The sequence below is a fragment of the Salvelinus namaycush genome, chromosome 3 (genome assembly GCF_016432855.1).
Source record: "Salvelinus namaycush isolate Seneca chromosome 3, SaNama_1.0, whole genome shotgun sequence".
Taxonomy (NCBI): domain Eukaryota; kingdom Metazoa; phylum Chordata; class Actinopteri; order Salmoniformes; family Salmonidae; genus Salvelinus; species Salvelinus namaycush.
The window spans coordinates 14,171,033-14,182,745 of NC_052309.1; positions in this window are offsets into that span (position 1 = coordinate 14,171,033).

Below are 11,713 nucleotides of genomic sequence, written 5' to 3' on the forward strand. Positions count from 1 at the left end.
TAACATCTACTGCCTTGTCCACCATAACATCAGAACCGTGGCTCTCTGAGTTATTATTAACATCTACTGCCTTGTCCACCATAACATCAGAACCGTGGCTCTCTGAGTTATTATTAACATCTACTGCCTTGTCCACCATAACATCAGAACCGTGGCTCTCTGAGTTATTATTAACATCTACTGCCTTGTCCACCATAACATCAGAACCGTGGCTCTCTGAGTTATTATTAACATCTACTGCCTTGTCCACCATAACATCAGAACCGTGGCTCTCTGAGTTATTATTAACATCTACTGCCTTGTCCACCATAACATCAGAACCGTGGCTCTCTGAGTTATTATTAACATCTACTGCCTTGTCCACCATAACATCAGAACCGTGGCTCTCTGAGTTATTATTAACATCTACTGCCTTGTCCACCATAACATCAGAACCGTGGCTCTCTGAGTTATTATTAACATCTACTGCCTTGTCCACCATAACATCAGAACCGTGGCTCTCTGAGTTATTATTAACATCTACTGCCTTGTCCACCATAACATCAGAACCGTGGCTCTCTGAGTTATTATTAACATCTACTGCCTTGTCCACCATAACATCAGAACCGTGGCTCTCTGAGTTATTATTAACATCTACTGCCTTGTCCACCATAACATCAGAACCGTGGCTCTCTGAGTTATTATTAACATCTACTGCCTTGTCCACCATAACATCAGAACCGTGGCTCTCTGAGTTATTATTAACATCTACTGCCTTGTCCACCAGAGCATCAGAACCGTGGCTCTCTGAGTTATTATTAACATCTACTGCCTTGTCCACCATAACATCAGAACCGTGGCTCTCTGAGTTATTATTAACATCTACTGCCTTGTCCACCAGAGCATCAGAAAGTGAGCTCTCCAGGATAAAATATTCACAGCTGGTACTGTGGTTTGGTCCTGAAGCCGCAAATTCCTTTGAGCAAACAGAGAAGCTGTGAATGTGTGAAGCCATCGGTGTGGATTTCATTTGAGGTCCACACAGGTTTGTTAGAAATGATGTAGTCAAAACAGCAACGTTATACCGCCCTTAAATCAACAAAAAACTCATCTGTACCTTTTCCTGAAGACATCAGAAAACACATTTCTGGAAGTATATAGAAGTTCAAGTTATGTGAAAGATGAACTATGTAAAGTAGAGTTTGAACCTGTATTCAGACATATAGTCCTACACTTTAAGTTCAACAAACAAACACTTTGTCAGAATCATTTTATTTTTGTAAAGGAAAAACAATTCTACTGGTGCCTTGAATACATTTCAGTCTAACTGTACATTATATATTTACAGAACACCCAAGTAATCATATAAACAAAGCTTGAGTGTTCTGTTAAGATTAAAGCAAATTTGAAGCTTGTTCAAATGCATCATACTTACTCACATTTTGACATGACTATTACACATTTTGTATTATTGAGGCCAACAAAAGATAAAGTCTGTTTATATAAAAACAACAGGATCAACAGAGAGATTTTGATTCCAATCAGAAATAACCTCAGAGAGTAACAGATGTTGGAGTATTGACAGTGATTGAACACACCCTTGGGTGGGGATGGTGGTGTGTGTGTGTGTGTGTGTGTGTGTGTGTGTGTGTGTGTGTGTGTGTGTGTGTGTGTGTGTGTGTGTGTGTGTGTGTGTGTGTGTGTGTGTGTGTGTGTGTGTGTGTGTGTGTGTGAGGGGGGGGGGGGTCCCGCATGTGTGTGTGTCCTGATGCCTGCCCTAATTCTCTGTCTGATTCTGCTAATTGCTGGAACTGATCTGGAGGTTACGAGGAGAAAAATGAAACCATTACATCATGCTTAATTAGAATCAGCTCATGAACAACTTTCTAATATTTATGTTACACCATATGCCCTCGCCTTGTATCTGACACTCACTGGAGAGGCAGAGGGAAACATCCTGATTTAGACATCACAGGTCAAGGTGGAACGTGCTCAGCTGCTATGCCACCTTGAGAAAGCTTCTTTTTTTAAAAGAAGAAATGTCTGCCCAAGTAGAGAGAGGCCACGTTCATAGTCATACCTCCAAAAACAGGGTTTCTTTTGTTGGTAAGAGATTAAAGAACACATGTATCGTTTATGGCAAGATGGCACTGATAGAGATGGCAGCTTCGCTTCAAGTCCTTAGGAAACTGCAGTATTTTGATTTTTATGTATTATTTCTTACATTGTTAGCCCAGAAAACTTTAAGCGTTATTACATACAGCCGGGAAGAACTATTGGATATCAGAGAGACGTCAACTTACCAGCACAACCAGCACTATGACCAGTAATACGACTTTCCCAAAGCAGATCCTTTGTCTGCACCTCCTAGGGAATTTGAACTGATTCTAGAGGCCGACCCAAAACAACGCCGTTGGAGGAGAGGGTGCCGGAGTGGTCTTCTAGTGAAGCTTTGGATGCGCGGATACCACCCACCACTTCTGAGTATATTACTCGCTAATGTCCAGTCCCTAGTTAACATTGTTGAGGAAATTAGGTGCAAGAGTTGCTTTCCAAAGAGATATCCGGGATTGTAGCATACTCTGTTTCACGGAGACATGGCTAGCTGGGGACATGCTGTCGGAGTCTGTACCGCCAACGGGACTTTCAGTGCATCGCACCGACAGGAACAAACATGTCTCTGGTAAGAAGAACGGCGGGGTGTATGTTTCATGTTTAACGATACAAGAACTCAAGTCAACTCCGTTTGTTCACCTGACCAAGAATTCCTCACAATCAAATGCCGACCGTATTATCTCCCAAGAGAACTCTCCTCGGTTATAGTCACAGCCATGTATATACTCCCGCAAGGGGATACCAAGACGGCCATCAAAGAACTTCACAGGACTATATGCAACTGGAAACCATACAGTTGAAGTCGGAAGGTTACATACACCTTAGCCAAATACATTTAAACTCAGTTTTTCACAATTCCTGACATTTAATCCTAGTAAAAAATTCCCTGTCTTAGGTCAGTTAGGATCACCACTTTATTTTAAGAATGTGAAATGTCAGAATAATAGTAGAGAGAATGATTTATTTCAGCTTTTTTTCTTTCATCACATTCCCAGTGGGTCAGAAGTTTACATACACTCAATTAGTATTTGGTAGCATGGCCTTTACATTATTTAACTTGAGTCAAATGTTTTGGGTAGCCTTCCACAAGCTTCCCACAATAAGTTGGGTGAATTTTGGCCCATTCCTCCTGACAGAGCTGGTGCAACTGAGTCAGGTTTGTAGGCCTCCTTGCTCGCACACACTTTTTCAGTTCTGCCCACAAATTTTCTATAAGATTGAGGTAAGGGTTTTGTGATGGCCACTCCAATACCTTGACTTTGTTGTCCTTAAGCCCTTTTGCCACAACTTTGGAAGTATGCTTGGGGTCATTGTCCATTTGGAAGACCCATTTGCGACTATACTTTGACTTCCTGACTGATGTCTTGAGATGTTGCTTCAATATATCCACGTAATTTTCCTACCTCATGAAGCCATCTATTTTGTGAAGTGCACCAGTCCCTCCTGCAGTCCCTCCTGCACCACTGCTACTCTACAGGAGGTTAGTCCCAACACTGCTACTCTAACTTCTGCGATGCATACAAGGCCCTCCCCTGCCCTCCGCGATGCATACAAGGCCCTCCCCCACCCTCCTTTTGGCAAATCTGACCATTACTCCATCTTGTTGCTCCCCTCCTATAGGCAGAAACTAAATCAGGAAACGCCCGTGCTTAGGTCTATCCAACGCTGGTCTGACCAAATGGATTCCACACTTCAAGATTGCTTTGATAATGTGGACTGGGATATGTTCCAGGTAGCCTCAGACAATAACGTTGACGTGTATGTATACTCGGTGAGCGGGTTTATAAGGAAGTGTATATGAGATGTTGTTCCCACTATGACTATTAAAACCTTCCCTATCCAGAAACCGTGGATTGATGGCAGCATTCGCGCAAAACTGAAAGCACGTACCAGCGCATTTAATCATGACAAGGCGACTAGAAACATGACCGAATACAAACAGTGTAGTTATTCCCTCCATATGGCAATCAAACAAGCAAAGCATCAGTACAGAAACAAAGTGGAGTCGCAATTTGACAGCTCAAACACGCGACATATGTGGCAGGGTCTACAGACAATCACAAAAAGAAAACAAGCCCTGTCGTGGACATCGACGTCTTACTCCCAGACGACAGTGCCACCGACATGGCCCGCTATCAAAGACTGTGGGCTTTCCTTCTCCGTGGCCGACGTGAGTAAACCATTTAAACGCGTTAACCGTCGCAAGGCTGCCGGCCCAGACGGCTTCCTAGCCGCGTCCTCAGAGCATGCGCAGACCAGCTGGCTGGTGTGTTTACGGACATATTCAATCAATCCCTATCCCAGTCTGCTGTCCCCACATGCTTCAAGATGGCCACCATTGTTCATGTTCCCAAGAAAGCTAAGTTAACTGAACTAAATAACTATCGCCCCGTAGCACTCACTTATGTCATCATGAAGTGCTTTGAGAGACTAGTCAAGGATCATATCACCCCCACCCTACCTGTTATCCTAGACCTACTCCAATTTTCTTCCCGCTCCAATAGGTCCACAGACGATGCAATCACCATCACACTGCACACTGCCCTATCCCAACTGGACAAAAGGAATACCTATGTAAGAATGCTGTTCATTGTCTACAGCTCAGCATTCAACACCATAGTACCCTCCAAACGTATCATTAAGCTTGGGACCCTGGGTCTCGACCCTGCCCTATGCAACTGGGTCCTGGGCTTACTGACGGGCTGCCCCCAGGTGGTGAAGGCAGGAAACAACATCTCCACTCCGCTGATCCTCAACACTGGGGCCCCACAAGGGTGCGTTCTCAGCCCTCTCCTGTACTCCCTGTTCACCCACAACTGCGTGGCCATGCACGCCTCCAACTCAATCATCAAGTTTGCAGACGACACTACAGTGGTAGGCTTGATTACCAACAACAACGAGACAGCCTGCAGGGAGGAGGTGAGGGCCCTCAGAGTGTGGTGTCAGGAACATAACCTCTCACTCAATGTCAGCAAAACAAAAGAGATGATCGTGGAGTTCAGGAAACAGCAGAGAGAGCACCCCCCTATCCACATCGATGGGACAGCAGTGGAGAAGGTGGAAGGTTTTAAGTTGCTCGGTGTACATATCATCGACAAACTGAAATGGTCCATGCACACAGACAGTGTGGTGAAGAAGGCGCAACAGCGCATCTTCAACCTCAGGAGGCTGAAAGAATTTGGCTTGTCACCGAAAACCCTCACTAACTTTTACAGGTGCACAATTGAGAGCATCCTGTCAGGCTGTATCACCCCCTGGTACAGCCACTGCACAGCCCAGAACCGCAGGGCTCTCCAGAGGGTGGTACGGTCTGCACAACACATCACACGATTTGCGTGAAGAAGAGGCAGAGAAAAAGGGGCCAAAGGGCGGGCTGTCTTCTGAGAATTCGTAGGCGGTTGAATAAACCCCGACTTCCCTTCATTCTGCTAGCAAACGTGCAATCTTTGGAGAATAAAATCGACGAGTTACGCGGAAGATTAAACTACCAACGGGACATTAATAACTGTAACATCTTATGCTTCATGGAGTCGTGGCTGAAGGACGACACAATCAACATACAGCTGGCTGGTTACACGCAATACCGGGTGGATAGAACAGCGGCGTCTGGTAAGACAAGGGGTGGCACACTATGTATTTTTGTAAATAACAGCTGGTGCACGATATCTAAGGAAGTCTCGAGCTATTGCTCGCCTGAGGTAGAGTATCTCATGATAAGCTGTAGACCACATGATCTACCTAGAGAGTTTTCATCTGTATTTTTCGGAGCTGTTTACATACCACCACAGTCAGAGGCTGGCACTAAGACAGCATTGAATGAGCTGTATTCCGCCGTAAGCAAACAAGAAAATGCTCACCCAGGGGACTTTAATGCAGGGGAACTTAAATCCGTTTGACCAAATTTCTATCAGCATGTTAAATGTGCAACCTGAGGAAAAACCTCTGGACCACCTATACTCCACACACAGAGACGCGTACAAAGCTCCTCCTCAACCTCTATTTGGCAAATCTGACCATAATTCTATCCTCCTGATTCCTGCTTACAAGCAAAAATTAAAGCAGGAAGCACCAGTGACTAGATGAATAAAAAAGTGCTCAGATGAAGCAGATGCTAAGCACAGGACTGTTTTGCTAGCACAGACTGGAATATGTTCCGGGATTCCTCCGATGGTATTGAGGAGTACACAACATCAGTCATCGGCTTCATCAATAAGTGCATTGATGACGTCGTCCCCACAGTGACCGTACGTACATACCCCAACCAGAAGCCATGGATTACAGGCAGCATCCACACTGAGCTAAAGGCAGATGCTGCCGCTTTCAAGGAGCGGGACTCTAACCCGGAAGCTTATAAGAAATCCTGCTATGCCCTCCGACGAACCATCAAACAGGCAAAGCATCAATACAGGACTAAGATCGAATCATACTACACCGGCTCTGACGCTTATCAGATGTGGCAGGGCTTGCAAACCATTGCTTGCTTCGAGGCAAATAACACTGAAACATGCATGAGAGCACCAGCTGCTCCGGACGACTGTGTGATCACGCTCTCCGCAGCCAATGTGAGTAAGACATTTAAACAGGTCAACATTCACAAGGTCGCAGGGCCAGACGGATTACCAGGACATGTATTGTTTTCACTGACATTTTCAAACTCTCCCTTTCCGAGTCTGTAATACCAACATGTTTTAAGCAGACCACCATAGTCCCTGTGCCCATGAACACTAAGGTAACCTGCCTAAATGACTACCGACCTGTCGCACTCAACACTATTATCCCGGAAACCCTAGACCCACTCCAATTTGCATACCACCCCAACAGATCCACAGATGATGCAATCTCTATTGCACTCCACTCTGCCCTTTCCCACCTGGACAAAAGGAATGCCTATGTGAGAATGCTATTCATTGATTACAGCTCAGCGTTCAACACCATAGTGCCCTCAAAGCTCATTAATAAGTTAAGGACCCTGGGACTAAACACAATCCTCTGCACCTGGATCCTGGACTTCCTGATGGGCCGCACCCAGGTGGTAAGGGTAGGTAACAACACATCTGCCACGCTGATCCTCAACACAGGGGCCCCTCAGGGGTGCATGCTCAGTCCCCTCCTGTACTCCCTGTTCACTCATGACTGCACGGCCAGGCACGACTCCAACACCATCATTAAGTTTGCTGATGACACAACAGTGGTAGGCCTGATCACCGACAACGACGAGACAGCCTATAGGGAGGAGGTCAGAGACCTGGCCATGTGGTGCCAGGACAACAATCTCTCCCTCAACGTGATCAAGACAAAGAAGATGATTGTGGACTACAGGAAAAAGAGGACCGAGCACACCCCCATTCTCATCGACGGGGCTGCAGTGGAGCCGGTTGAGAGCTTCAAGTTCCTTGGTGTCCGCATCACCAACAAACTAACATGGTCCAAGCACACCAAGACACTTGTGAAGAGGGCACAACAAAACCTATTCCCCCTCAGGAGACTGAATATAATTAGCATGGGTCCTCAGATCCTGAAAAGGTTCTACAGCCGCACCATCGAGAGCATCCTGACTGTTTGTATCACAGCCTGGTATGGCAACTGCTCGGCCTCCGACCGCAGGGCACTACAGAGGGTAGTGCGTACGGCCCAGTACACCACTGGGGCCAAGCTTCCTGCCATCCAGGACCTATATACCAGGCGGTGTCAGAGGAAGGCCCTAAAAATTGTCAAAGACTCCAGCCACCCTAGTCATAGACTGTTCTCTATGCTACTGTACGTCAAGCGGTACCGGAGCGCCAAGTCTAGGTCCAAGCCATAAGCCTCCTGAACATCTAATCAAATTGCTACCCAGACTATTTGTATTGCTCCCACCCCCTCTTTACACCTCTGCTACTCTTTGTTGATGTCATCTATGCATAGTCACGTCAATAAATTTACCTACATGTACAAACTACCTCAACTAACCGGTGACCCCGCACATTGACTCTGAACCGGTACCCCCCTGTACATAGTCTCGTCATTGTGTTTTTACTGCTGCTCTTTAATTACTTGTTACTTTTATCTCTTATTCTTGTCCATATTTTTTTTAACTACATTGTTGGTTGGGGGCTCATAAGTAAGCATTTCACTGTAAGGTCTTTTGTAAGGTCCTGTTGTATTTGGCGCATGTGACTAATATAATTTGATTTGATTTGATTTGAAACTACCTGCCCTCCAGGACACCTACAACACCCGATGTCACAGGAAGGCAAAAAAGATCATCAAGGATAATAACCACCTGAGCCACTACCTGTTCACCCCGCTTCCATCCAGAAGGCGAGGTCAGTACAGACGCGTCAGAGCTGGGAGAGAGAGATTGAAAAACAGCTTCTATCGCAAAGCCATCAGATTGTTAAACAGGCACCACTAACACAGAGAGGGGGCTGCCTACCTACAGACTTTAATAAATGGAACACTAGTCACTTTAATAATGCCACTTTAAGAATGTTTACATACAGTTGAAGTCGGAAGTTTACATACACACAGGTTGGAGTCATTAAAACTAGTTTTTCAACCACTCTACAAATTTCTTGTTAACAAACTATAGTTTTGGCAAGTTGGTTAGGACATCTACTTTGTGCATGACACAAGTAATTTTTCCAACAATTGTTTACAGACAGATTATTTCACTGATAATTCACTGTATCACACATCCAGTGGGTCAGAAGTTTACATACACTAAGTTGACTGTGCCTTTAAACAGCTTGGAAAATTCTAGAAAATGTCATGGCTTTAGAAGCTCCTGATAGGCTAATTGACATCATTTGAGTCAATTGGAGGTGTACCTGTGGATGTATTTCAAGGCCTACCTTCAAACTCAGTGCCTCTTTGCTTGACATCATGGGAAAATCAAAAGAAATAAGCCAAGACCTCAGAAAATGTTTTGTAGACCTCCACAAGTCTGGTTCATCCTTGGGAGCAATTTCCAAACGCCTGAAGGTGCCACGTTCATCTGTACAAACAATAGTACGCAAGTATAAACACCATGGCACCATGCAGCCGTCATACCGCTCAGGAATGAGACGCGTTCTGTCTCCTAGAGATGAACGTACATTGGTGCGAAAAGTGCAAATCAATCCCAGAACAACACCAAAGGACCTTGTAAAGATGATAGAGGAAACAGGTACAAAAGTATCTATATTCACAGTAAAACGAGGCCTATATCGACATAACCTGAAAGGCCGCTCAGCAATGAAGAAGCCACTGCTCCAAAACCGCCATAAAAAGCCAGACTTCGGTTTGCAACTGCGCATGGGGACAAAGATCGTACTTTTTGGAGAAATGTCCTCTGGTCTGATGAAACAAAAATAGAACTGTTTGGCCGTAATGACCATCGTTATGTTTGGAGGAAAAAGGTGGAGGCTTGCAAGTCGAAGAACACCATCCCAACCGTGAAGCACAGGGGTGGCAGCATCATGTTGTGGGGGTGGTTTGCTGCAGGAGGGACTGGTGCCCTTCACAAAATAGATGGCATCATGAGGCAGGAAAATTACGTGGATATATTGAAGCAACATCTCAAGACATCAGTCAGGAAGTTAAAGCATGGTCGCAAATGGGTCTTCCAAATGGACAATGACCCCAAGCACACTTCCAAAGTTGTGGCAAAATGGCTTAAGGACAACAACGTCAAGGTACTGGAGTGGCCATCACAAAGCCCTGACCTCAAGCCTATAGAAAATGTGTGGGCAGAACTGAAAAAGCGTGTGCGAGCAAGGAGGCCTACAAACCTGACTCAGTTACACCAGCTCTGTAAGGAGGAATGGGCCAAAATTCACCCAACTTATTGTGGGAAGCTTGTGGAAGGCTACCCAAAACGTTTGACCCAAGTTAAACAATTTAAAGGCAATGCTACCAAATACTAATTGAGTGTAAGTAAACTTCTGACCCACTGGGAATGTGATGAAAGAAAAAAAGCTTAAATAAATCATTCTCTCTACTATTATTCTGACATTTCACATTCTTAAAATAAAGTGGTGATCCTAACTGACCTAAGACAGGGAATTTTTACTAGGATTAAATGTCAGTAATTGTGAAAAACTGAGTTGAAATGTATTTGGCTAAGGTGTATGTAAACTTCCGACTTGTACTCTGGAGCGGGGACGATTTGGAGGTGGAGGGTCCGTCATGGTCTGGGGTGTGTCACAGCATCATCGGACTGAGCTTGTTGTCATTGCAGGCATTCTCATCACTGTGCATTACAGGGAAGACATCCTCCTCCCTCATGTGGTACCCTTCCTGCAGGCTCATCCTGACATGACCCTCCAGCATGACAATGCCACCAGTCATACTGCTCGTTCTGTGCGTGATTTCCTGCAAGACAGGAATGTCAGTGTTCTGCCATGTCCAGCGAAGAGCCCGGATCTCAATCCCATTGAGCACGTCTGGGACCTGTTGGATTGGAGGGTGAGGGCTAGGGCCATTCCCCCCAGAAATGTCCAGGAACTTGCAGGTGCCTTGGTGGAAGAGTGGGGTAACATCTCACAGCAAGAACTGGCAAATCTGGTGCAGTTCATGAGGAGGAGATGCACTGCAGAACTTAATGCAGCTGGTGGCCACATCAGATACTGACTGTTACCTTTGATTTTGACCCCCTCTTTGTTCAGGGACACATTATTCAATTTCTGTTAGTCACATGTCTGTGAAACTTGTTCAGTTTATGTCTCAGTTGTTGAATCTTGTTATGTTCATACAAATATTTACACATGTTAAGTTTGCTGAAAATAAACACAGTTGACAGTGAGAGGACCTTTCTTTTTTTGCTGAGTTTAGAAGCATAAGCATTTCGCTACACTCGCAATAACACCTCCTAACCATGTGTATGTGACCAATAACATTTGATTTGATTTGAAACGATGAAGAATTCCATAGCACCACTTTATGTCATCTGCTTAATAGTGCTGAAATGTGAAAACAACTGACATACTCACAATTTAGGAAACTCTCTTTTTATGACGTCAGTATATCAGATCCTTTATATGCAAATATAAAGTGCTTATACTATGCAACTATGCAGTAATCCTTCCCGTCTGTTTGAAATGTTACATTTGATTTTGGTAAGATCTCTGCAATTTTGTGAACTGCAAGATCTGTAAAGGGGACTGAAACTGCCATCCCACTGGGCACACGCTGGTTGAATCAATGTTGTTTCCATGTCATTTCAATGAAATGTTGTTGAACCAACGTGGAATAGATTGATGTCTGTTCCCAGTGGAACGTGGAATTGACGTCTGTGCCCAGTGGGATATTGTATTTCCTGTATGTATTCTTCTTTGGCTGGTTATCACTTTTTGTATTTCTGTGGGCTGTAGATGTCCAACGTCCATAGTTTTACCTTATCTGTAATTCCCCTTTTAAGGATTTAAGCATTTGCGTGCTGCTCAAAGTCCGCTCAATGTTTTCTCTAGAACACTGGCTGACATATGAATCTTGGACAGAATATACCCCAGTTTGAGGTTTGTTTGTTTGTCAACATTTTCCACCGTGGAACCTCAAAGTCAATCCCTGAGTTATGAAAGAATTTAGGAACAAGCTGTCAAATACTTATTTGATGTTCTGGCATCGTGACCAGCTTCTAAACAGCTCCTTCCTTCTGGTC